We start from the raw sequence: 25,217 nt of genomic DNA, 5'->3' as shown, positions 1-25,217 counted from the left end.
CAGATAGGGTAAGAAATTAAAAAAAAATATCTCACATTTATTCAAGTACAAGATTTTTATATTGTTTTTACAAGAACAAAGATTGAAGAAAAATTGTTTATTTGACAACTAATAAAATAAATTATAAAATTAATCCATATAAGAAAATTAGTTATCATTATTTGGTAATGTAACATTTATTCAAAAGGCCAAAGAAAATCTGGTATAATATTCTAGCTTTATGGAAAGTTTTAAGTTGTTTGCGTTTACGAAAAACGAAAAAAAACGCCATACCTACGCCAGATGCGAATTTTGCAGCCCATTAAAAATGCTGGATACATGTCAGTGAAAGACCCGTAATTGGTGCAACCATCTGAGGCGTCCAACGCCAGCGCGGACGACATAAATGGGCACTGACGATCCTACAAATCATAGACAACGCGCATTTGAAAAACACTACAACAGATGCGATATGTCGCAATAACTCGTAGGTGAGCACCTGTAGTTGTAGCTGCGGTCCAGGTTTTCATCGCTATACTAAATTTCCAGAGTGTCTGGGTATGTGGAATGCGCCCGAAAAATGCGGAAGTCAGTGGCACCTGCAAAACGCATTTTATTAATCCCGCTGCCTTAAAAATCAATGATGAAGTACTATGGATATTATTTCGATATGGACCACTACCCAAAACATTTTTCTGTGTGCACAGTGCACACCTGGTAATAAGTACCTATAACTTCCGTTTTTTATCCCTGTTATCACGTCTTATCAGTTACGTGTTATTGACTATTGACTGATAACGACCCTGGGAATAATTCGTAATATTTATATGATTTTATAAGGTCGTAATAATAAAATGTAGTATCATGTTATAATTTAACGCGCGTTATTCAATCTTACAAACAACGCTATAAATTTGGTATATACCATAATTTTTACATAGATATAAGTATGTACTTTACAACAGTTTCAAAATGGGGTGGGTATTGACGCTACGTGAAAAATATGGTGTTGAGCGATTGTTGCAACACAAACATGGATCATCCAAACCAAACCGCTCCGTACCACACTCTGTCTTAATCGATCGTATCACGAGACCCTACGGCTAGGGATTCCAATCCCGGGATCCCGAATCCCGGGATTGATAAACATAATCCCGGGATTTCGGGATTGATTTTTTTTATCAATTTGTATGGAAAATAAAATAAAAGCGAAACTATAACGGAAATAATACCTTTAATAAAAAAAAAACTACATTAGAAATAAACTGAGTTTGAATGAAGTTTGATTTATACCCATGTGTAGGTAGCCGATTCATTTTATTTTTTCACATAAATTATTAAAAATGAGAAAGATTGGAAAAAACAATGCTTCGCACTTTTAACAAAGTAATTCCACCATGATATCATATGTTTTACGGCAATTTCATATTTGGCTGACTAATTAGATTTATGAAGCGGAAAGGCCATAAGTACGCCATGATTATTTGCTTTACTATTTTAAATCTCACTAATCCATTCATTATGTCTTTACTATCAGAAACAGCAATCTCATATTAAATTCACATTATTATTTATATTACAATATTATTTACTCCATTAAACTTGTGTATTTCTAAGATTGAACGTATACAATATTAACAATAAATTTCTTAAATAGAATGAATTATACTAGATTTATTTTTGGTCGATTTTATCACTGTTATTTGTAAATATAAAATTTTTATATAAACAATGGAAAAAAATGCCAATCCCGGGATCCCGGGATTGTCAAATTGTAATCCCGAAATCCCGGGATCAGAATTTTGGCTCGGGATTGGATTCCCTACCTACGGCCTACGCCCTACCCACATGGATGTGAAGCATCAACAGTAAATTGTTTACGCCTGGGAAAGTCTCAGGAGCAGATGACTCAAGTACTCAAGTGCGCTTTGACGGAGAGATGAGCACGGATAATTAACAAAAAACAATGATTCTAATTAATTAACATACGATACAAAAATAAAACCAAACAATACGAAGAGATTTAAATGTCCGCTTGTTGCTTAAGGCTTGTCGGACTGACCTGAGTCTTCTTCCCTTTCTTGGATATTCTATGATGATGTGGGTTGGATCCTGTAGTTCTCCGCAACACGGACATGTTAACGGGGTAATAAGAATAAGTAAGCGAATCCACTATGGCAAGTCAAAAATTTACTTAATATAGGAGGGACTTTTTATTTTGGCTCCACAAAAAAGTTATTTACACCAGAACGTTGGAGCAAGAGCACGGAGCACTGGACCAATGAGATTTTACGCGGAGAAGGAGCGGGCCGGAGCACCAAAAATTTGTAGTGCTCCACTGCTCGGTTGTTTTTTATTATGAAATTTTCGTCCTAAAATCTAATGAAAATAATAGATATATTTTGACACTTCGCAACACTGGAATTATTTGAAATATGGCAACACTGCCGAGTGATAAATAACTTCACTTTTTTGACTGAAGAGGCAAATAATGAGAGACGATTATTTTAAAACTACCTACTTACTATTTTTTTTTTATTTTTTTAACATTTGTATACTTACATAATATAATAATTAAAACTTTTTACCAGGAGTGGAGCAGACCATGGAGCGGAGCAAGTATTACGTACCGGAGTGGAGCAACTAAAAAGAGTCCGCTTCAACGCTCTGGTTTACACACTAACCGTAACTTTACCTCCCCAGAAGTTTATTTGGTAATTTTTTTTTGGGAATCATGCACTTATTTTAACATTCGAATATCAACTTGTATTTATACAATAAAATATCAGACACGTCCAACGCGTCCATAGGAATGGGAATGGGACGACTGGACTCCGGACAATTGGACGCCGCACTGTCGTAGACACGTATACAGAACGTAGACGAGGTATTTTAATCAGTTTCTATCTACTACTTAGTAGTTTTAGTTCATTTTACTCTTAACATAATGTATTCTTTATTGCGGATTAGAATTACTATGCCTAAGGCTTTATATAAAATAAAAAACTCTTTTTTCGTTGGAACTTGAACATATGCACGATTAAATCATTATTTACGTCTGCATATTTACATTCTCACCAACTATTAAATCATAATATAATTATTTAAATATAAATAATAATATTAAATATTTTTTAAGTACCTATAAGTACCTAACGTCTATTTATTTTCGAAGTCCTAGACCCCATAGGAATAGAGTCGTGAAAATGTAAAAAAGTGTACGTTCGGTTGTATTATAATTTGCATTCATTGAAATTGTGAAATGGAATCATTAACTATGCATATTTTTATTTCCTTAAGGCTATACTTCAGCTGGGGCACGGTCTAAAACGAAGATTGTGCAAACGACGCGTGCAAAACAAAACATAATTTGTCATAAAAATTCAACATGCGTCCATTTAATGTTAGGTTAATTGTTCTATTAGTATTAATAATATATTCATTGACATGTTTTCTTTTTCAAGTAAATGGTTGACGTTTTTTAGTCATCTTTACAAGATTTAAGAATTCATTCCCCCGACGCCATCACAAAACAAATTGACGTGTTCCCAGCTCGACATTCGCTCTCCGATTGGCAGCGAATCCGAAATTTCGTCGCACCTATAGTTGAAAATTATTTGCCGTTTCACTGAAGTATGCTCTTAACCAGATTACGTGAAAGTCGTTAATTAAACAAAACGAAGGCCGCGTGACGTCACTTGATTCGTATTGCATAATTTACGGCCTGCCGCAGGAGTGAGAGAAAGAAGAAAGAAAATTGTGGCGTAGTTTCCAATTACCATCCCGCATTGTGAGAATTGTTTGACAGTGAGTGTTCAAAACAAGACCAAAAGTAATCATTTTCACGACGAATGGAAAATAGAGAATTTTCTTTGAGATAGTGAAAGAGAAATGTTGTAGTTTAATTTGTAACGCCTGAGTGTCGACAGTCAAATATAATGATAATATAATTGTAGATTAAAACCTATTTGAAGTTGGACATGCGTTAAGTAATATAAAAAGTAAAATTATAATTTACAATATCTACAAGTTAGTGTTGCCAATTGTCATTTATAAAAATATGCCAGATATGGTAAGAAAATAAGCTAGATGGCAGAATAAAATGCTAGATTTTTTCAAAATTGAAAAAGTCTCTAGAAACTAGCATTTTAAAAAAAATGTGTCAAGCGTAAAAGATCAAAAGAGAATTTAGTATTTTACAACTTATAAAATAATTTGTCATAAAATGATAAATGAATGCGGATAAGAAATTTAGTAATCATTTTGTATGTATCATTTTTTGTTTATTATTAATTTTGATATATATGTGGTGACCATGGTGTTGTGGATGGAGAAGTCGTGATTTCGTGATTGCTCCGATGGATGGAGGGCGAGTTTTATATGTAGCGTAAACAGTCGGTAGAAGAGTATGTAGTAAAGTTATGTTAAAATACTACTTATGATACTGTTCCGAGGTCCGAATCTCGGTAGAATGATGTTGTTCGGAGCGATACAGAGACTGAGACCGACAGACCGGGAACTTATATAAGAGTGACATCTCCTATGAATTATTATGATCCGCTATTTATTGACGTACTCACAATCAAAATAATATCTTGAAAATAATATTTAGGAAATTATTATTATAATTGAGTCAGCTACTAAATATATGGAGTTTGCGTCATCGGATATAGCTGACAATGTGGAAAAATTGATATCGCGGAAATGATAATTGCAGTAAGCTATTTACTGAGTTTGCCATAATTGGACACTACGGAAAATGGATGGTAAAGCATTTGTAATTGCGGTAATGGATTTAATATCGCCGATCAATATAATATGTTGACACGGATTGAGTTATTTATCCCCATAGTTACACACCCGAATGGTCCCCATTTGGGGATGTCTTTGTGGATCTACAGAGCCCCGAACCATTATCAAGCCGACACATAGTAAGGGTTCATTGCGAAAACAAATAATAATAAAGCCGTCAACGCTGTAAATTCAAATACGTCAAAAATAAAAGTTACTGGCAACATTGCATTTTGAAAAGCAAAGGATCTTGGCGCGCATGCGCAGAAGAGAGGAAGCATTTTGACAGTAAAATAATAAACATGTATATTTGTGTGGGTCAGGGTATGGACCTAATAGGTTGAGCAAGTGGCTGACATCCATTTCTCGTAAAAAACAAAATCTGTAATACAAACCTCTACTCTGTGGAGACCCATATGATCATATTAGGATCGGACAAGGTCGGGAAAAAAAATATTTCGATCTCTGCAAAACTTATTGAAATTATACAAAAGGTAGCCCCTAGTATTCTCCAAAAAAAAAATCGCCGTTTTCGACCATTCCGGTGTATTATTGTTTCCAAGTCCAAATGACAGACGATGTCAAACACCACCATACTTAGCGAGAAGAGGAAGCATCTTCTCGCTCCTGACTTGACGGGAGATGACACCATATTATATATTAAAATCTAGATATATTATAATGTAGAATATAATAATATATGCCTGAAACGCAGCGCAGCCAGAACACACAGAAACGCACACATACACTCTCTCTTCTAACACACTGAGCGCATAGACAAATATGTTGATAGGTGGCACTGCCAGCCGGTATTTTTTCATAGTAAGATATACGGTATAAAAGACCAGCATGTTGATTTAAACTTAAAGCAAATCTATATGTGAGAAGTTTAAAGCTGTTTGAGGTGTCAAAAAATACTAGATTTAACGCCATTAGCCAGATGCGATTTATGCAAGCTAGATGCGTATTCAAAAATGCTAGGTCTGGCGAGAAAAACGCCAAGTTGGCAACGCTGCGCTACATTGAAGCCGCAGAGATTCACAAAATGTCTTTATCGTCAACTGACAGAATAACCGATAAAACTCTTTAAGTACCTACGCCTGTAAAAGCCACGTGCATTCAGTCTAATGTGCCAATAAAAATCGAAACGAAATTATTTACGGCGAGATAAAAATACGATTTTCCTGAGGCCATCTTGTCAGGTGTGGCTGCTCGTTACCTATTCGATGCAAATGCTCGTCACCGGCCTTCAGACCAGTGCGTATCTGTAACTTGATATTGCGGCGTTGACTTGTCGTGTAAATGGGCTAAGGCTATGGGAGAAAAACGTGTAGGTACCTACATAACCAACAATTAAGTAGGAACTGCAGGCTACGTGTTTGTACATAATCATATGCAGATCGCCGTAGCACAGTTCACCGTGAGGTGTGTTATCCAGCGCTCGAAATGGAAAAGTTTACGAACCGGAGCGCTCGACAAATTTTCTGAAGATATTTACATATTTATGAAATCATGTGTATTTTATAAAAATAAGTGTGTCAGATTTTTTATTCTGTGGCATATAGCTCAGACGGTCAACATATTTTTTCCACGAGACGGAGCGATAATTTTACAAATTTCATGAACTGGAACGGCGCTCCGGTGCGTTCCGTTCCATTTCGTGCCCTGTGTTATACCAAAAACAGATGGCCGTATAGTATTGGGACCGTGAAGTAAGTTGCCACTTCATAACTTTACACTCCGGCTCTAGGATGACAATAAATGTGATTATTCAAATGAACTTGGCAATGCAAAATGAAATTTTACAGTTTAACAAATAATTAACTCAGACATTCCCGTTCATAATTTATTGAATTAATGATTAATCCCAGAATGGGTATTCGATCTATTGACCCGTTGAAGAGATTTTTGATTATTTTTAATAAAGATAAGTACATTGAATGGCATATTGGCATTATTAACTCAAAACCTTGAAATTTTCAGTTGTTTCCTTATAGAACTAGGGTATCGATATATTATATATTTATTTATTTAAGAATACAAAACATTGTGGACATAGCAAATCTAAATTCAAGACGTATACAACATGAGATTTACATTATAAGTCAAACATTACCCTCACAAGAGAGAAGAGAATATGGAAAAAATATATAATAATAATAATAACAAAAAAATTAAAAAAATCAAAACATACTTAAGTACATTTTAATACAGAAAAATACAGATTCAAAAACAAAATACAAAGTACATCATTGAAAATGTCTATGTCTTTAGGGAGCGCATTTACTAATCTTGCACCCTTCGCTAATGGTGCCTAATAGGCTTGACACGAGGAAACGGTTCCAATCCAGAATAAATCAAGACTGCGACCACGTAAGTAATTGACAGGCGCATGTAAATTCAAATTCATTAGGACACCAGGATTGGAAACCATCCCTCGCGATAACAGGCAAAAGTGTTTCAAGTAAGTAAGCATGCCTTGTAGAAAGGCAGTCGGAAAATAATCATCTGACGAATTATCGAACGGAAAATAGTTAAATGTCTTAAAATAAAGACATCGAAGAAATTTCTTCTGGACGCGTTCTAAAATAAGCTTATAGGAAACCTCATAAGGACACCAGATAATCGACCCATATTCAAGAATGCTACGCACTAATGAGACGTAGAGTGTACGTAATACATTTGGATTCTTGAATGGTTTATTAAGTTTTAATTACTAAGTAGATACATAAATATATATACTTATTAATATAAGTGAATATCTTTTGATTTAATTTTATGCGAGGATGCGATTTTATCAGGCAAAGTTACTTATCAGTGTAGTAAAAAGTGAAAAAATAGTGCAATAATTCAGATGCGACGATTGTTTGCGGATAGTAATATTCATTTTTTTTATTATCAATAATTACATTAATTTGATACACGACTTGATACCAAAATCTACTTGCTTACCTACTACTTTTGAATAATTTAGAAATCTCGATGAGAAACCTCGATGTGATTGTATTTCTAATTTATGTACATACCTATTTTCTTATATCTTTCCCTTGTATTCCGGGGGTTTTTATTACCTAAGAGTTTTAATTAGCCATGACGATTTGGGTTTGTGTCGAAATACTTTATACTACCTTTAACCACGTAAATTTTCTCGTGAGTACAAAAAAAGTTTATACCTATATACTTCAGACTCATCTCCCACATATATCCCAAATTTAATTTTGAACTGATCAACGGTACCTACTTGGAATAATTAGATATTATGGGGGTGGTAAAACATTTAATGATGTAATGCAACAATAGTACCATTCATTTTAAATAATAAGTGGCGTTCCAAAGAGCTTTTATAAGCTCACCTACAAAAAAATATTCCATTTCGATCAACTTTTACGCCGGTAATGAAAATTGCGTCAAAAATCGAAGTCGATCGCTTTTTACCCGAAAATAATACGTAAAAATTGACAAGTTTACTGAGCGCAACGTAGACGTGAACGTTGTGCATGTGCCTACCTAATTATTGGTTGAGGTTTGAACATGGTTCTAGAATTTGCGTGCCATTGGTTTTCGACCACTGTAGTAGTAGGTAGGTTAATAATATATAGATCAGGGATGGCGAACCTTTTTACGCACGCCGTGCCAAGCAGTTTTTCATGGCGAAAAATAACAGTTTTTAAAGTTTGCGAAAAAAATAGTTTCTAAGAATACTATTATAAAAAATCACAATTGAGTTCTTGATATTCTATCTTCCATCATATTTATAGCTGAAGGCATATCTTTTATTCTTTGAATATTTTTTCCTTGTTTTCAAATTCCTCACAGAAATCGTGGAAGCGTTTAATATTCTCCATCACTGAACGGTTTTCCATTTTTAGATATTATGTATGAGGCAAAATAACAAGCAGTTATAATATTTGAACGACTGCCGATAATTAATTTCATAAGGTTTGTTGATTGAATATTTTTATTTTTAATTTCACGATCTTAAGGACCGACCTATGCAATTGTATATTTACATTAAACTGATTAAACGTAATGATTATTCTTGAAAAGGATTTGTCTGATATTTTTTATACAATGCAATTTGTCATTTATGCATGAATTTCGTCGTTTCCGTTTGCGTATCGTTTGGTAAACATAATATGAAAAACCGATGAAAATACGCATGGATATGTCGTTATGTTTTTTTAATATAGTACGTTAAGTACTTAGATATTTATTTGTATTTTTTTTAAATAAAAAAACACTTTTTAAATATATATAAAATAGTGGGTAATTTCTTTTCTCTTCCAAATGAAACATTCGTGTGCCATGTAAAATGATCTCGCGTGCCATAGGTTCGCGATCACTGATATAGATGAAAGCAGACTGGCAGGCATAGTAGCAAATTTTCAAAAATATAATTAGATATAATAATAATAATTAATGAGTGGCACACAGTCAAAGTAGATCTTTTCAAACACAGCTTCCGTTTTTTTAAGTGAATGGAATGGCTTGATTATAATTGGATGTGAGTAACAGGGTATGTGAAAACGCCTACTGAGGATTATATTATGATATCAGTGTACGATGCTTTGTAAATGATGTTCTTTGATCACGATCGCTTAGGATTTTAAAAGCAAAAAAAAAAATCGAAAGAGAAAACATCAAAAGTCAGCCGGAATAAAAAACACAAATTGTATGATTTATAAGACATTGAAAATATTGGTTTCCGAGCGGAAGATTATTTAATATATTTTTACTGTTTTAATGTACACATTTTGCTTCTTCACGTGTTTTACACGTGTTTAACAGACTGTCATACACATTTACGCAAACAAATTATACAAGTTTTTGTAATAGTTTGCCCCTACACAACTGTAAGTGCACAAAAATTTGTTAATATTGCTATCAAATGACATGTAGTTTGAAAAATCAACATAACGTCGCTGCATATTCAATATGACCTATGTGCAGTTTTTGGTCAAAATGAGTTAATGATACCACTCGAAGCGGATTTTTTTTCCCCACAATCTGAGCGTATGCTTGTATTTTTAAAAAAATCTGAGACAGCACGAATACGAAATTAAATAAATCGTATGTGCAGCTATTCTAAAAATGCATCTGAATTAGTCGTATGTGAGCAATGTTGCACATACGATCATTTCATTTCGCACAAATTTTTTACCGTAGAGCACATCCGATTTATTTCACACTGACTATGATTTTGATGGTTTGCTACAAATCGACTTCGTTGCCGTTGAAGGTGTTGTTTCAGACTAAAGACATCACAATTTATCGATTATTATTTATCATCTTTCAAAGACTTAATTTACATTACATTATACTTACGTATTGACGTTTTATAAAATCCTTATTATCCATTAATTCGTCAATAATACTGTGAAAATATTCACGCATGGTTTTTAGATTATGTTCTTGAAGCGCTCGGTACCTATGTCATGTTTATCACAATGTAGTGGCCTCTCTTTAGTATTATTTAAATATCTTTTTTCAAATTAGGGAAAGATTTTATTTTTACATATAAACTGTTAATAATACATCAACATTACGTAGTATTCTTATTTTATGCAGGGAACTAATAAAGGTTTAGATAAGAATCGGTAATTCTACATGCATTTAAATATTTTGAGGATCACCTCCGCCAAATATATAGTATACCTGCCTATAATTAGGCACAATATTACCGAGATGTTTTCTTTTATTTTTCAGAATGATTAATAGTCGCGGGTATAAAATATTAGGTACCTACTTCTTTCGAGGCAACAAAATGGAATTGAAGACACTGAAACGTCAGTATCACGTAAAGTAAAAAATGTTTCACCCTCGCAATGTAATGAAATTAATCTTCAACCTTCAACATCATATAAACCAGAGGAAATTTATAATATGCCCACACTCTGTAAAGACGGTATATTATCAAACTGTAATAACATACTGTGTATAACTGCAGGAGAATTGATATTACAAAAAGAACCAGAAAATGAAAACCAAATGCCTACATCATCATCATATCAACCAGAGGAAATTTATAATATGCCCACACTCTGCGAAAAAGTATATTATCAAACTATATACTAAGATAAATGTCTCAAAGACAAAAGACAAAAGTGATGAGGAACTGTTTTTCGGACCCTGCGATTATCTGTATTTCTGGCACCCAACTTGAGCAAGTCAGCAGCTACGTCTATCTCGGACAGCAGGTGTCCATAGACGGAAGCATGCACGATGAAATTGCTCGAAGAACAAAGCTGGGATGGTGTGCTTTCGGACGTCTGAATAGTTTCTTCAAGAGTGACCTACCATTATGTCTTAAGCGTAGGGTGTTCAACCAATGTGTGCTACCCGTGCTCACGTATGGCTGCAAGACGTGGACCCTTAACACGAGAGATGTCCAAAGGCTAAGAGTCACACAGCGAGGCATGGAGAGGTGCATGTTGGGCATCATGCGAAAGGACCGTAAGAGAAACGAATGGGTTAGGAAGCAGACAAGAGTACGCGATGTAATAGACGTTGCCAAACAGCTGAAATGGAGATGGGCGGGGCACATTGCTCGCCGAAAGGACGGCCGCTGGACAAATGCCGTCATCCAATGGTACCCAAGGGGTACGAAACGGCCACAGGGTCGCCCTAAAAGCCGCTGGATTGACGAAATACGTGGCAGCAAACGACACAGGACCGAGAGAGTTGGAGAAAGCTTGGGGAGGCCTTTATCCAGCAGTTGATTGACCCTGGCTGATGATGATGATGATATACTATGTGAAACTTCAGGAGAGTTGATATTATAAAAAGAAGCAGAAAAAGAAAACGTAATGCCTCCATCATCATCATCATCTGAAGACAATAACTATAATATTGTGCTTTGTGAAAATACTGGTGAAATATTACATACTATGAACAGTATGGACTATACGTCATTGTCGTTGGACATTCCTGTTACGCATTTGATGAAACGAAATAAAATAAGGAGAACGTTAGGAGAGGCATACATTGGGTTCAAAAAAGTGAATGATAAATATGTACTCGATGCCGTGAAACCTAGAAAAATATTGGGCGAACGGTGTCAGCACAAACTACCCAATAAAATATTGAAAACCTCATATTTGTGCCATTTAGTTATGGAAGACGACCGGAATGACATTATAAAAAAAATATTTTTATCCTGTTCTTATTTTTATAACTGTAACAATGTAGGTATTTCTAATAACTACCTAAGTATATACTTTTTATATCGGCCCAATGTTTTCTTATTTTGTTCGTTTATATTAATATGTTTTGTGAAAAAATAATTATTAAATCTTTTTTATTTAACAATATTCCACAAAAAGTTTCTTTTATTGAATGATCCTCCAAAACACCTTTTGCTACATAAGCATACCCACAGGTAGTCATTTTCTGGAGCATGGGTTGAGGGTTTAATCCCTCGGCTGGCAAAATATGCATGTTATTTTTTCAATGTGTGTTTGATTCAAAGCGAAGAGCCAATAGGTCGGGCTTTTGGTTAAAGACCATTCTCCTAAAAACACTTAATAATATAACCACTACTCTGTGGACGCTCTGACTTGGCACAGGAAAATGGTGACTTATTTTTTAATATTTTTTATAAGTATAGGTACACCAATAATATTATAATAATATCACACACCATTTTCGTTCATGCTTAAATGCACTATTCTAATGTTTAGATGAGTCTATTTTAGTATGAATTCTATCAAATTGTGTCAGTATAAAATTAATCGTATGTGCACAAAATGATGCATAGAATAAGTCGTATGTGCAAAATAATCGGAAAATCGCATATTTTATGTTGAAATAGTTGTTTTTTTTGTTTTTCCAAACTCAAATAACATGTGAAATATTTAGGTCGAATTTAAAAAAAAATAAAAAATGTATAAAATATTTTTAGTTATTTTTTAAAACAGTTTTTTTCGATTATCTCAGAATGTGTCAAATGACACATACGATTTATTGAATATGCAGCGACGATAATCTAATATGATAATAATAATTCTAATATCACCCCTGATAGTTTTAGACGTATTTTTATTGTAAAAAGCTTCAAATTACGTAAATTGACAGATCCGTACAACAGGGAAGCGTAAATTGAAATGATAAATTTGGTGTTGTTCCTTATTTGAAAACGGAAGAGTGACTAGCTAGCTGCACCGGAGGAGATTGTTAGTCACAGTTTTAACACATAGACAAGAACTTGTTCGACAGTAGGTATGGTTATCAGTCATCAGGGAACACATACATTTGTTACAATAACTGCATCTTCGCATTCGGTACGAAATTGGCAAAGTTTTCATTTACACCACCGTATTACGACGGTATATATTTTTATATTTTCAGCCGGGGTCGATCCACTGCTGGATGAAGGCCTCCCCCAGCTCCGTCCACTCTTCTCGATTCCTTGCTTTTCTTTGCCACGTACCTACCTACTTCCACCGAACCTGACAAGTTCGTCAATCCAGCGAGTTTTGGGGCGCCCCTGTGGCCGCTTAGTGCCCCTCGGGTACCACTGAATGACTGTATTCGTCCAGCGGTTGTCCGTTCGCCATTCCGGCCCACCGCCATTTCACCAATTTGGTGACCTCTATCACATCTGTCACTCTTGTTTGCTTTCTTATCCATTGGTTTCTTCTGCGGTCCTTACGCGTTATGCCCAGCATGCACCTTTCCATACCACGTTGCGCAACTCTCAATTTAGAAATACAGTATACAAATATTTATACATCAATATATTATTATATTATTATTTCTGTTGTTTTGGTCAACCTGTGTACGAAATCACTATTTTCTTTTGGGTTTACACATTGGAATTTTCGACTATCGATTACTATCCATGTATAATGTTATCTACGCAAACTCACGGCAGATTACCACACGTTTTCCACCATAATAAAACGGAGCTGTTTACCCATTTATATGCCAAGGTTAGTGTTCCCTGTTTACATGTTTTTATTGGTAATGAAAAAAGGTACACGCCGACTTGACTATATTCTGTATCTCAATATTATTTTCTTTGAGATTTTCGAATATTCCAGACAGGGAGGCATGATGCCGCTCGAATCTCCCTATACTAATTAAATAATTTAACCCTGAATTAAATCCAAATAGCAAATTGACCTTTCGATAATGAATACAAAATGAGAGATTTCGATCGAAGCATACTTTTGATTAAATGTAGGTACCTATACGTATATATTATATGTAATGAGATCAGTTATAAACATGAATTGAGATAACGAGTGTTTTTCTCAAAATGAGAAATAGAGAAATACATACACCGGGTAAAGGAAGAGGGTCGCAAATAAGGCTTCTTTATTAATAGGAATAAGACCAAGTTAATGGTTATTGATCGACCTAACCTTCCACCCGCAGCATGTCCACATTTCGAGATAATATATAAACAATGGACGAGTTTGTAAATATATCTGGGATTACTGGAAAAAGCGGATGTGAAGCTGAAATGGAAGGATAGCGGAATTTTGATTGCCACGAAAATGATGCATGTGGAAACATTAGTGTTCTGCATATCGTAGGGTTTTGCCTAAGGGCGGCAAGTTATATGAAAGTATGGTGAAGCAGGCTGGTATGGTGAGACGAGCTGGTAATCAAGTTGCGGCAAATTTTCCACGTTAACATTATATTATATGGGTACGTTATAATGACCGAAGTAAATCCTCCGTGATGCCCTGATTTTTTTTTTATCGAGTCACTATTTCTCGTAAGTTATTCGGCTATTGTTCGCCTGCTTCATTAAGTTGTATGAGAAAGCAGATTCCTTGACCCTCTTTTTATTTAATACCTCTATGGGTTTTGCTGACAAAAGTTGGTAAATCGATAACTTAGGTATTTGGAGTTAACAACGGATTATGTGTCTATATATATGTAGGGAAGCTAGAAAAATAAAATTCAAGGTCATCCGATATATAGAACATGGACATTAAGCACAAAGAAATTAGCATTATGCCCGATTTTAGAGACCATCTTTAACTTCTAAATCGCAATTACTCCATAACATGATTTCGAGACTTACCATTTGGCAGTAACCCCACGATATTAATTTTGTGAGTCATGGATACTGTAGGTAAGGGAGCGGAAGGCAATTGGTGCCTTCGAAACGTTATGTTGGCGTCGAATGCTTCGTATTTCTTGGACAGAGCACATGACGAACCAGACTACAGATAAAGTAATGATTCTCAACAGTATGTTTGACACGCATTCTGCAGTTTTTTGGACATATTGTTCGGCGCGGACTGAATAACTTGGAGAGACTGGTAGTATTGGGTAGCCTGGGAATGCGAAGCAGAGGAAGAGCATCGGCGCGCTGGACCGACCAAGTTAAGGAACTGACTGCAGGCAGCCTTCACTCTGCCCTGAGCGAAGTAGATGATGACAGGGGTGGAAAGTCTTTGTTGCTCAAATCACAACAGAATTCTAAGGTGGTCAACCACGGGAGAACGACCAAAAAAATTGAAAATGATCATAATGTTTTTATCGCATGAATGAAGTACACTTAATAATACGATTTACACAATAAAAAATCCATTGACTTACTTCAACTATCTCTTTCCAAGATTATATAAACTCTACCTAAATTTAATAAAGGTCACCATGTGAGCAAAACACGTGTCATAAAAGATCTTTTAGATACCAAGTAACAAACACATCGGTTATTTGATTATACCTGCAAAATCATCTCTAATGTGGTTAACATTTCAGAGGCTTGGTTGCTTCCAGGCAAAATATCTACTAAGTAAAATTATCCTAGATGAAATTCCGTTCAAAGTTGGTCTTTACTTAGCTTGCTCATGCCTCATATGATAATCAAAGTCTAACCGACCCAAACATAAATGATGTACACATGTAAGTATTTACTCACTGCGGTGTAAATAACTTGAAACTTTACGTGATAGATAATATTATAATACTACGTCAAATATATACTCACGTAAGGCTTACGGGTTGTCATTTTCTTAAATAATTATCGTACTGCATGAGCTTTATACGACGTCTGTAGTAAGTACCTTATTATGCAAAATATATTATTTTGAATTCGTAGATATAATATACAAATCTAAATATGTCTAACTTCAACGATCAATATTTCATTCTAATGAATTTAAGTTTTGTACTATTCTATTGAGTAGATTATTGCGACCCGAGTTTCTCCTTTCGGCATCTTCAGGCACTTTGTACACTCACCAAAAGGCAAACACACAATGACAAAGAACACTATGAACTTTAACTTATATAACAAATTAATACAATAAAGTGGGTACAAACTTTATCACCTACCTATTAACTCACGGATCCAATAAAAAATATAATAAACAAATTGTTAATTGTTGAAGGAAGTGTTTGTAAAAAACCGTTTGTATAATAGATCATCAAAACCTAATAACAGGTCATTAGTAATTATAAACAATAAAAATACTTCACTCAAGAGGTGTAAAATCGTTCAACCTGGGAGCAATGGTAACGTATGGTATAGTTTCTCTCACGTGGTAAAGTTTGAATCCCGATATTCTAGAAAAATTGAATTTTTATGCACCCGTCAATTACATGCGCGGTCGCAGCCATGACCTATTTTGGGTGAAAGCTGTTTCCTCATGTCAGGCTCACCAGGCACCAATAGCGAGGGCTGTGCGGCTGATCAATGCACTCCCTAGAGATGTAGATATTTTTGGCGATCCATTATGTATTATTGTTGATTTTTTTATTATTTTATTTCTTTTGTATAAAACTATTTTTTTGCTTTGTTTTTTTTCTCTACCTTGTCTTTTCTCTAACTGATTACTTGTAATTTTTATTTTAAATGTGATGTTGCGAACGTCCTGAATTAATAATTTGTTATGTACTCAACGTGTCTTTTTTTGAATAAATAAAAGTATTGGGAATTGATGGAGTTAACTAGTGAGATATATCTATGATATCAGTCTTTAAAAGTCATTAGTTAAACGTTAAACAATTAATATTCAATAATATTCTTATATGAAACCTATGTTTTATAATAAAAAACGACCCAAATGGAATAGGTAGTATAAAACTTAAATCCATTAGAATGTAAATTCAAATTCCATCAAGTACCTTCGGTCGATAGTATTAATATTATAAGATCAATATTTCGTTTGAATCCATTTATAAACCGATGACATAAAATAGTAAGGCAAAATATTCACCATTGTGCATGAGGATGGATCGAACTACATATAAAAAAATTAACAAAAAAAGAGTTGGGTAGAAAAGCTCAACAAGATACAAAAACGTTTGCAACTTTATTTCGCGTGATATGTGTGACTTTATGGCCAACCGATGTATAAAAAGTTTGTAAGTTGACATCTAACTATGTAACGCAGATATGTATATGAATATACATCGATACCTATATGTTCCAGCGCGAAGACTCCATACTAGGCGATTATTTAAAATCTACTTTCTTAAGAAAATACTTCATAATTGTATATTCGTATTTAAATAATAGCTCGATTATTTTATATTCTACAAAAATAATTTAACTTACCAACGACATCTGACGTATATGCAGGAATGTATTATAAATTTACTGGCGGCTAGATGGACATGTTTCTACTCCTACTGGGCCAATAAGGTATTGGTACATACATGCGTAGCAAGAGCCAACAAAATAATTTAAAGGCTTCTTAAAAAGTAATTTCGTACATTTCACGCACACAACACATACAAACAATTACACACACAATGTCAAAACTAGTGTCATGCTATCACGCGACCTGAGGCTTAAAGCCCAACAGGCCCTTTTGTGTATGTATACATTCATTTCGACGCGCTGGATTCGTCCCGTGGTCTTGTGGCCTGATGACGGAATGCACAATCTAAGATTTCGTTCCTAAGGATAAGTCGCCGAAAAGCATGACTTAACCCTACACTGCATGACATTTTCTTTTTGAACGAAAAAAATATATGTGTTGTGAATTATGATAAAAACCATGGGAAAAATATTTAAAAAAATATATATTAACTTTTTGTATTTTTTTTTCTTCAAATAAACAATATGATGCCAAATGGCATCTGCATGCAGTAACGTGAAGTACATTTTTTTCATTTTTTAAAGATATGAAAATTTTTCAAACAGTTTTTATTTTGTCTTCTCCTTGTCATTCAATGCTCGTTTTCTAAAATTCATTACAGTAAAGAAATTAGAAATTGAGAACCAAATCATTACTGAAGTACACGCAAAAAGCAGTCCGGCAATGCATGATGATGCCAAATGGCATCACAAACATTTTTCGAATTATTTCTATATATTTGATATTCAGCATTAAAATGACAATGGAATCATAAAGTACATACCTAAATGTATCACGAAATATTTTTTTTATGATCTTGAATGGACGTTCTTTGGCTCAAAAGTATATTTGAAACAGGTGAATTTCAGATTCAACCGCTTTCACTTCCGTCAGAGTTTATTTGAAGTTTTGCAATAATTTGGAGACATCTGCTAATTAACTGTACTACTAATTACTTAGTATATTTACTAATAAAACATAGTAAAACATTTCAAAAACGAATTTGTAGATGGGGTTAATAATATTTGCATTAAAATATCATGATGCCAAATGGCATCACTATGCAGTGTAGGGTTAACTATAGACAATCCTGAGTATAGAGTTAAGGAATCCTTAACCATAGACTAATTTCGTTATGAACACGCCCCCTTCTGTATTACCATTTACCACTGACAGCTGCCGTCAAAATAAATTCGCATGTCTATAACACAGTCCATACACTCAAATTCATTTAACAATGTATCTCAATATGGATATTGATAGTGTTAATTCGTTTGGCATGTACTTGCAGAATATTATTTTACTTTTATACGCCAACCCGCAGAAATACAAAATACCAGGTGAAGAATAACACTTGACGCTAGTGTTACCATGTTAAAAAAATATCTTGCGGTGCCTGTGGAATCACGTATAGTGACTTATAACGGAAACATAAGAGTATTATAATTTAATATTAATATTAATTTATAGTTATTGCATTTATAAAATGCAGTTGTCATATTTTTGTCATCGTTTAACAATTATAAAATAATTTACCTAAACTATAGGAAAGAGAATTTTTAAATATGGTATTATTTTCAATAGAAATGATCTTAACTATGGACAATGTTTCTGCATAGTGTTTTCTGCTAAGGAAATTTTAGTTATGACAAAATGTTTCTGCATTCCGCTCTGAGCCTACGACTCTCGTGATAGCCTGAGTTCAAATCGCGGTTAGGTATTACTTTTTTTAAAATCTATTTTAGTGCTTGTTGTCTTTTTTCGTGTAACATCTATTATAAAAAGGTAAACTACCTATAAATGTGTTGTTCAGTAAAATATTGAAGATGAACAATCTTCAAATTCAAGTACCAACTGTAAATAAGGCTCCCTTAGAACTTCTACCACAGCCTACCTACTTTCGACAAGCACCCATCGCTACTGATATAATCACACACATAATTTATTTTTAACACTACAACAGGCTCAATGACAGTAGTGTAGTAAATAATAAAGTGAAACGACCACAAACACCCAGACATTGACAAATCACATAAATATATTGTGAATACAACGGGATCGAACCCGGAGCTTCCGGATGAAAGGCTTGCACCTTATGAACTGCACTACGAGGGTCGCCTATAGTTAACAGAGCACATCCAAAGCGTCCATTGCAGGATGGATTTTAGTCGAGCGCACCATAAGCCTATAGGAATTGAGTAGTAAATACTTAAAAAAGGGTTACATGTAAATTGTACGTAAAACATTTCACCGTGGCACAGTTTGCCGTGAGCTTTCTTATCGGAAAGAGATGACCGTATAACATTAATTCAATTTTCATAGCTGATTTTGGGAAAATTCATGCATTTAAGAATGAAAACCTAACCTAACCTAACAAATAATTACCTAGTAAGTATAAACTAAATAAATGATATATCAGCTATTTTCAAAATTTGTTTTGCTTGCTTCCTGTTAAGTGTAAACCGACAAGAAACGTATTTTATTCAGACATGAATTTTATGTCAGTACTATACGACCCAAAGAGGTTGGACGGTTAATATACGGCCATATATTTCCGATACAATATTTCACGGTGAAGTGTGATACGGCGAAGTTTCCGGACACGGTAAAAAAAGTATGCAGTTTCAGTTGTAATATAATATTATTTATTGAAATTTTGAAAGGAAAGCATTAACAATTCCTATTATTATTTTTAAATCTAGCTCACATCGTATTACTTGGTGCGTATTGTAAATCCCAATGTGGTCAGTTAAATACAGTAAGTACCTACTTAATATTATAAATACAATGCATTTGTTTAAGTTGAAGAATGACAATGGGATGGTGTGGTAAATCACTGGACAATTTTAATGATACTAGATAGCTCACAGCATGGCCCCCACATCCTAAACCTGGGCCTCCAAGAATGACAATGGGATGGTGTGGTAAATCACTGGACAATTTTAATGATACTAGATAGCTCACAGCATGGCCCCCACATCCTAAACCTGGGCCTCCGGCCAGGATCTTTGGCGGCCCCCCCTACCCATAGCTAAGTTTAATAGCATGTGTGATGCACAACATAAGCGTTTTGAAAATTGTGTGAGGGGCTTTTTTGCAGTTTTAATAAATCTACTTGAATTATGGCTTTGTTGAGTATCAACACAAAACAATCTAAAATTGCATCTTACAACCACTTTTTTTTACTATTAGAGCAAATTTGTGATGTGTGTTTATCTCACATACTTATCTGATTGACCCGCCACGCCGGCCCCCCACCCCAGAGCCCGGGCCCCTACGCTAGAGCCCTGTCAGACCCCCCCTTGTGGGGCCCATGGCTCAGTGTACTTCAAATTGGACATCCCTGTGGGTCTATTCTATACTTATCGAACACTAAAGTGATAAATAGTATCAAACTTAGGGTAGGTTTGTATCAAAATATTAGCACTTATTGTAACAATTACACGAAGTTGGTTTTTATTGTTGCAATAAGTGCGATATTTTAACAGCAGCAAGATAGGTGCTAATATTTTGATACAAACCTACCCTAAGTTTGATAATATTTATCACTTTATCACTTTAGCGGTCAATAAGTATAGAATAGACCCACTGGTATATACTATGTGTGCAGACTTATGTACAAAACATCCTAAAAACTCCTCGTTATTCAATGTTGCTGTCACTTCGTGGGCTAGCCAGGTATAAAGTCGCTTCTTGATCTACAAAGTGATGGGTGGCTGCATGGTTGTTAAAAGAAATGGCTTGTGCTAAAATGTGATATATTTTACAGACTATCATCGAGTTCGGCGGCCAGCCGTGAATAAGTCAAGAGTGAAAATCATTTTCCTTGATAAGATACTTTAATAACATAGCATAAGAAATAGCTTGATCGAAAAGTTACGCGAATGCCCCAGTTTAGTTAGCAGATACCTACTTAATAATTATTGAGCAAAAAGTTCTTTTGTACTCCTCTCTGTTTTTAGAGGGGCGATGCGACCACCGCACAGACTGCGCTTTTTCCCCGAGGGTTGTACAAAGTTTTATTGGAAAAAGTTTTCACCTGACGAACTTTGCGTGATTTATTTATCGAAGTATTAAGTTAGCTCTAGAATGGGGCCGACAATAATTATTATTGTCAATATACAGAGGGCCAGATGGTTTATTCTCGCTCGATCTCTCTCGAAAAATAAATCATCTCCGTGAACACCGACGAAACATTTCAGACAATCATTATTACACAGACTTCATAATATTGATGGAGTTACATTTTACAAGAAAAAAATATTAATTCTTTTGGTGCCGTCTCCTATCGAAGATTGGCTACCAAATTACAGTAGGTAAACGTCCATATCCTTGGCCAGTCTTACCAGACTACCAACGCCTTTGATATTGAATCACTTACGGAGGTTGCGTAACCAAGAATTAATCTTCTTCTGCCCTCTACCTTCTATATTGTCAGTTGGAGTAAATTATGCTTCTCATAATGGAAAATTTGACCGATCGAGCTTTGCTTTAGATAACATGATTTTAGGTTCCCTATCTCCACACGTCATGGGTGTACAGTCGTAGATATGCAGGAACGCCTTTCATGACGCTTAAAATGTGTTTGACAAACGTGCTCACTCTGCTAGCCTGATATGGAGCCGCACGGAACTAATATAACAACTATGCACCGTAGTGCTTAAAGAAAGAATTGAGAGAGAAAAGGAAATGATTTGACAGGCTCAGAGTCTCAGTGACATTAAGACGTTTCCTCTGTATCCGCATACTGAGTACCAAGATTTGAAGTCGATGATGATTCTGCGGAGGAATCGGGATCAACCCGATTAACCCGCTCTCCGTACAACGCTGCAAATTTCTCGAATGTCTCACAATTGGACCTGTGTGTGAACAGACCCTGGCAAACAGCGATAGTACGAGGGTGGGTCAATAATTCCTTAGAAAAAAGCATTAAAACAGTTTTTATTTTTGTATTTTTTTTTATTTCTCAACATAATCTCCTTGGAGCTCAATACACTTGGTTAGACGTTTCTCAATTTTTTTTAAACCGTCAGAAAAATAAGTTTTCGGAAGGTCCTCAAAATAAGCATTTGTCCGATCGATGACTTCTTCATTTGAAAAAAAAACGTTGTCCACTTAGCCATTTTTTTAAGTTTGGGAAAAGGAAAAAGTCACTGGGGGCTAAATCTGGCGAATACGGTGGGTGGTCGACCAATTCGAACTTCAATTCTTCAATTTTAGCCATTGATCGTAAACATGTGTGAACACGGGCATTGTCCTGATGAAAGAGGATTTTTTTCATGTTTAAATGAGGCCGTTTTTCTTCAATTTTGTTTTTTAGCTGGTCCAATAAAGATGCATAATAATCCACTGTTATTGTTTTTCCTTTTTCCAAATAGTCAACGAAAATAATTTCACGTGCATCCCAAAATACAGTAGCCATAACCTTACCAGCTGATTTTACGGTTTTCGCCTTCTTTGGACATGGTTTGCCTTCGCAATCCACTGCTTTGACTGTTCTTTCGTCTCGGGAGTATAGTGGTGTATCCATGTTTCATATACAGTCACAAAGCGACGAAAAAATTCATCCGGATTGCGTTGCATGAGCGACAACAGGGCTTTAGAGGCCACCACCCTATTGCGTTTATTGTCGACTGTGAGCAAACGCGGCACCCATCTTGCAGAAATATTTTTCATGCCCAATTTGTCATGTAAAATAGAAATGACGCTACCTTTTGAGATCCCTGTAACCTCAATTATCTCACTCAACTTTAATCTTCGGTCACTTAACACCATATCGTGGATTTTATTGATCATTTCTGGTGTAGTCACCTCTACAAGACGTCCTGAGCGTGGTTCATCCTTTGTTGATGTACGACCACGTTTAAATTCATTTAACCAGTTATAAATAGTTGCAAGTGAAGGAGCAGATATGCCGTGAACAAACTCCAACTCATTTTTTATTTCCTTTGCTGTTAACCCTTTTATATTAAAATGTTTAATAACAGCTCTAAACTCAATTTTCTCCATTTTCCATTTTTCCATTTTCCACAAGCAATTTTTTTTTTAAATGTACGAGAAACACACAACAACCCGACCAATCTGATTGAAACTTCGCACCATACTGAATCGGTAGTGCCGCTGCATGAAAACAAACCGCTTACAGTACTAGTCGCGCCACCTGTCGGCTTTTCTAAGAACTTATTGACCCACCCTCGTAGCTTTAAGTTCTATTATCTTATTAGCTCGTGTTGAAACCTCCTCATTGGCAATGTGATCAACCCAGGATGTCGTCATGGTACGCCGATATAACCACATTTCGAAAGCCTGCAGTCTTCTTACCGTCCGTTCATTTAATGTTCGACTCCGTAAACCAGTACCGGTATGATATAGGACCTGATCGACCTCCACCTCCATATCGATTGCAGAAGAGTTATTTTTCATTTATTCACAAGAACTTTTTTCATTTCAAACCTGATGATAATTTTATGGTTTGGACTCATCTTTTTTTAAATTGAACAAAAAAAATCATTAAAACTATAATTAATTGACGAAACCGTACGAGTCTCAAAAAACTACTTGGAACAATACAAAATACGAACAGTCGAACTCTTATTTTTAACCGTTTTTTCTAAAGTGTCGCTTTCTCTTTGAAATTTTTATTTTTCCCAGTATATTTCGATAGGGATTGATCGATTAAAATATCGTTAAAACTTTAATTTGACGATAAATATATATGGCTCACCCCTTAACTAAGTTTTACTGTCATATTATGTCAAAGATGTCGATCGCGGCCCTTAAAATGATATAATATGAGGAACTGATTAAATTTCATCACTGCGCTAAATAACTCGGATATATTGAAATGTATGAATACGGTATATACACATTGTATATGTATTTATATACCTACTATGTATGTATAGCGACCTTACGATCTGCGATCCCGATACGTTTTTCTTTTATTGGCAGGATGGAGGTTTACGGCCGGACGCACTTTAACAGCGTCCCTTTCATACCAACCATATTATACATAATGTAATGAAATACACAATGTTATTATAAAATACTTATATTTTATATTATGTTACTTAATATTTACACAATGGAAATTGTAATATCCACAATTCTGTAATATAAATATAAAACTACAGTCGAACTCGGTTATTACGATCTCGGACATTGCGAGATCTCGGATGTAATGACGAAACATTCGTTGACATTTTGGTTTATGATTTTCTCTAAACATTTATTCACTATTATAACGAGCAACTTATCGGATATACCGAGCTGAAATACTGTTGATGTGTCGATCGTTTAAAAACATTTCGACCCTAAGCAATAAAATCCGACCGGAAAGGGTGCCGCCGGGGTCGAATTACGTTTATGACGCTAGTTAAGTGTCTAAGTAACCTACCTAATTGGTGTTTTCGCCGACAACATTGAAAAAGTATCCACGCATATGGTTGAAATTTTACTTCTTTTGTAGTTTATGAAAGCCATGCTTGTTTCGGGGAAAAATTCTATTTGTGTATTTTTGTTTGAATTGCGACTTTTTGTGTTATGTGACCGCTCAATTAATAATACACATTCTCTGATATTACGAGTAACGCTTATAACGAGCAAATTCAGTCGGTCCCATCTTCCTCGTAATAACCAAGTTCGACTGTAATATAATGCCGTAAAGAAATACACAACGTTATTATAAAATACATATATTTAATATTATTATGTCACTTAATATTTACTCAATGGAAATTGTAATATCCACAATTCTGTAATATAAATATAAAACTATGGTATAATTAAGTACAATAATGGATTGTATTTGGTTAGGACGTTTAGGTCGAGGTAGTGATTCCCAACGAGTGTTCCGCAAAAGTTTTGCAAAAGCTTCCGAATAAAGTACTACAAAGTTCT

The 25,217-nt window shown here is 34.9% G+C and overlaps 1 protein-coding gene and 1 long non-coding RNA gene across 5 annotated transcripts in view; one reads left to right on the top strand and one right to left on the bottom strand.

The window, feature by feature from the left end:
- Positions 1-25,217, bottom strand: part of Dg (Dystroglycan) — a 428,114-nt gene that overhangs the window by 341,946 nt on the left and 60,951 nt on the right. The gene's annotated exons all lie outside the window — the stretch shown is intronic.
- LOC147074656 (uncharacterized) lies at positions 16,509-23,570 on the top strand. The gene is made up of 3 exons (XR_015070259.1): positions 16,509-17,599; positions 20,902-22,218; positions 23,519-23,570. It is a non-coding gene; the product is annotated as an uncharacterized LOC147074656 (long non-coding RNA).

Source organism: Rhyacophila brunnea, unplaced genomic scaffold (assembly GCF_057557595.1).
Source record: "Rhyacophila brunnea isolate RB1 unplaced genomic scaffold, BYU_Rbru_1.0 scaffold_16, whole genome shotgun sequence".
Taxonomy (NCBI): Eukaryota; Metazoa; Arthropoda; class Insecta; order Trichoptera; family Rhyacophilidae; genus Rhyacophila; species Rhyacophila brunnea.
The sequence above is the reverse complement of the archived record's forward strand: the minus strand, read 5'-3'. Positions and strand labels throughout refer to the sequence as shown.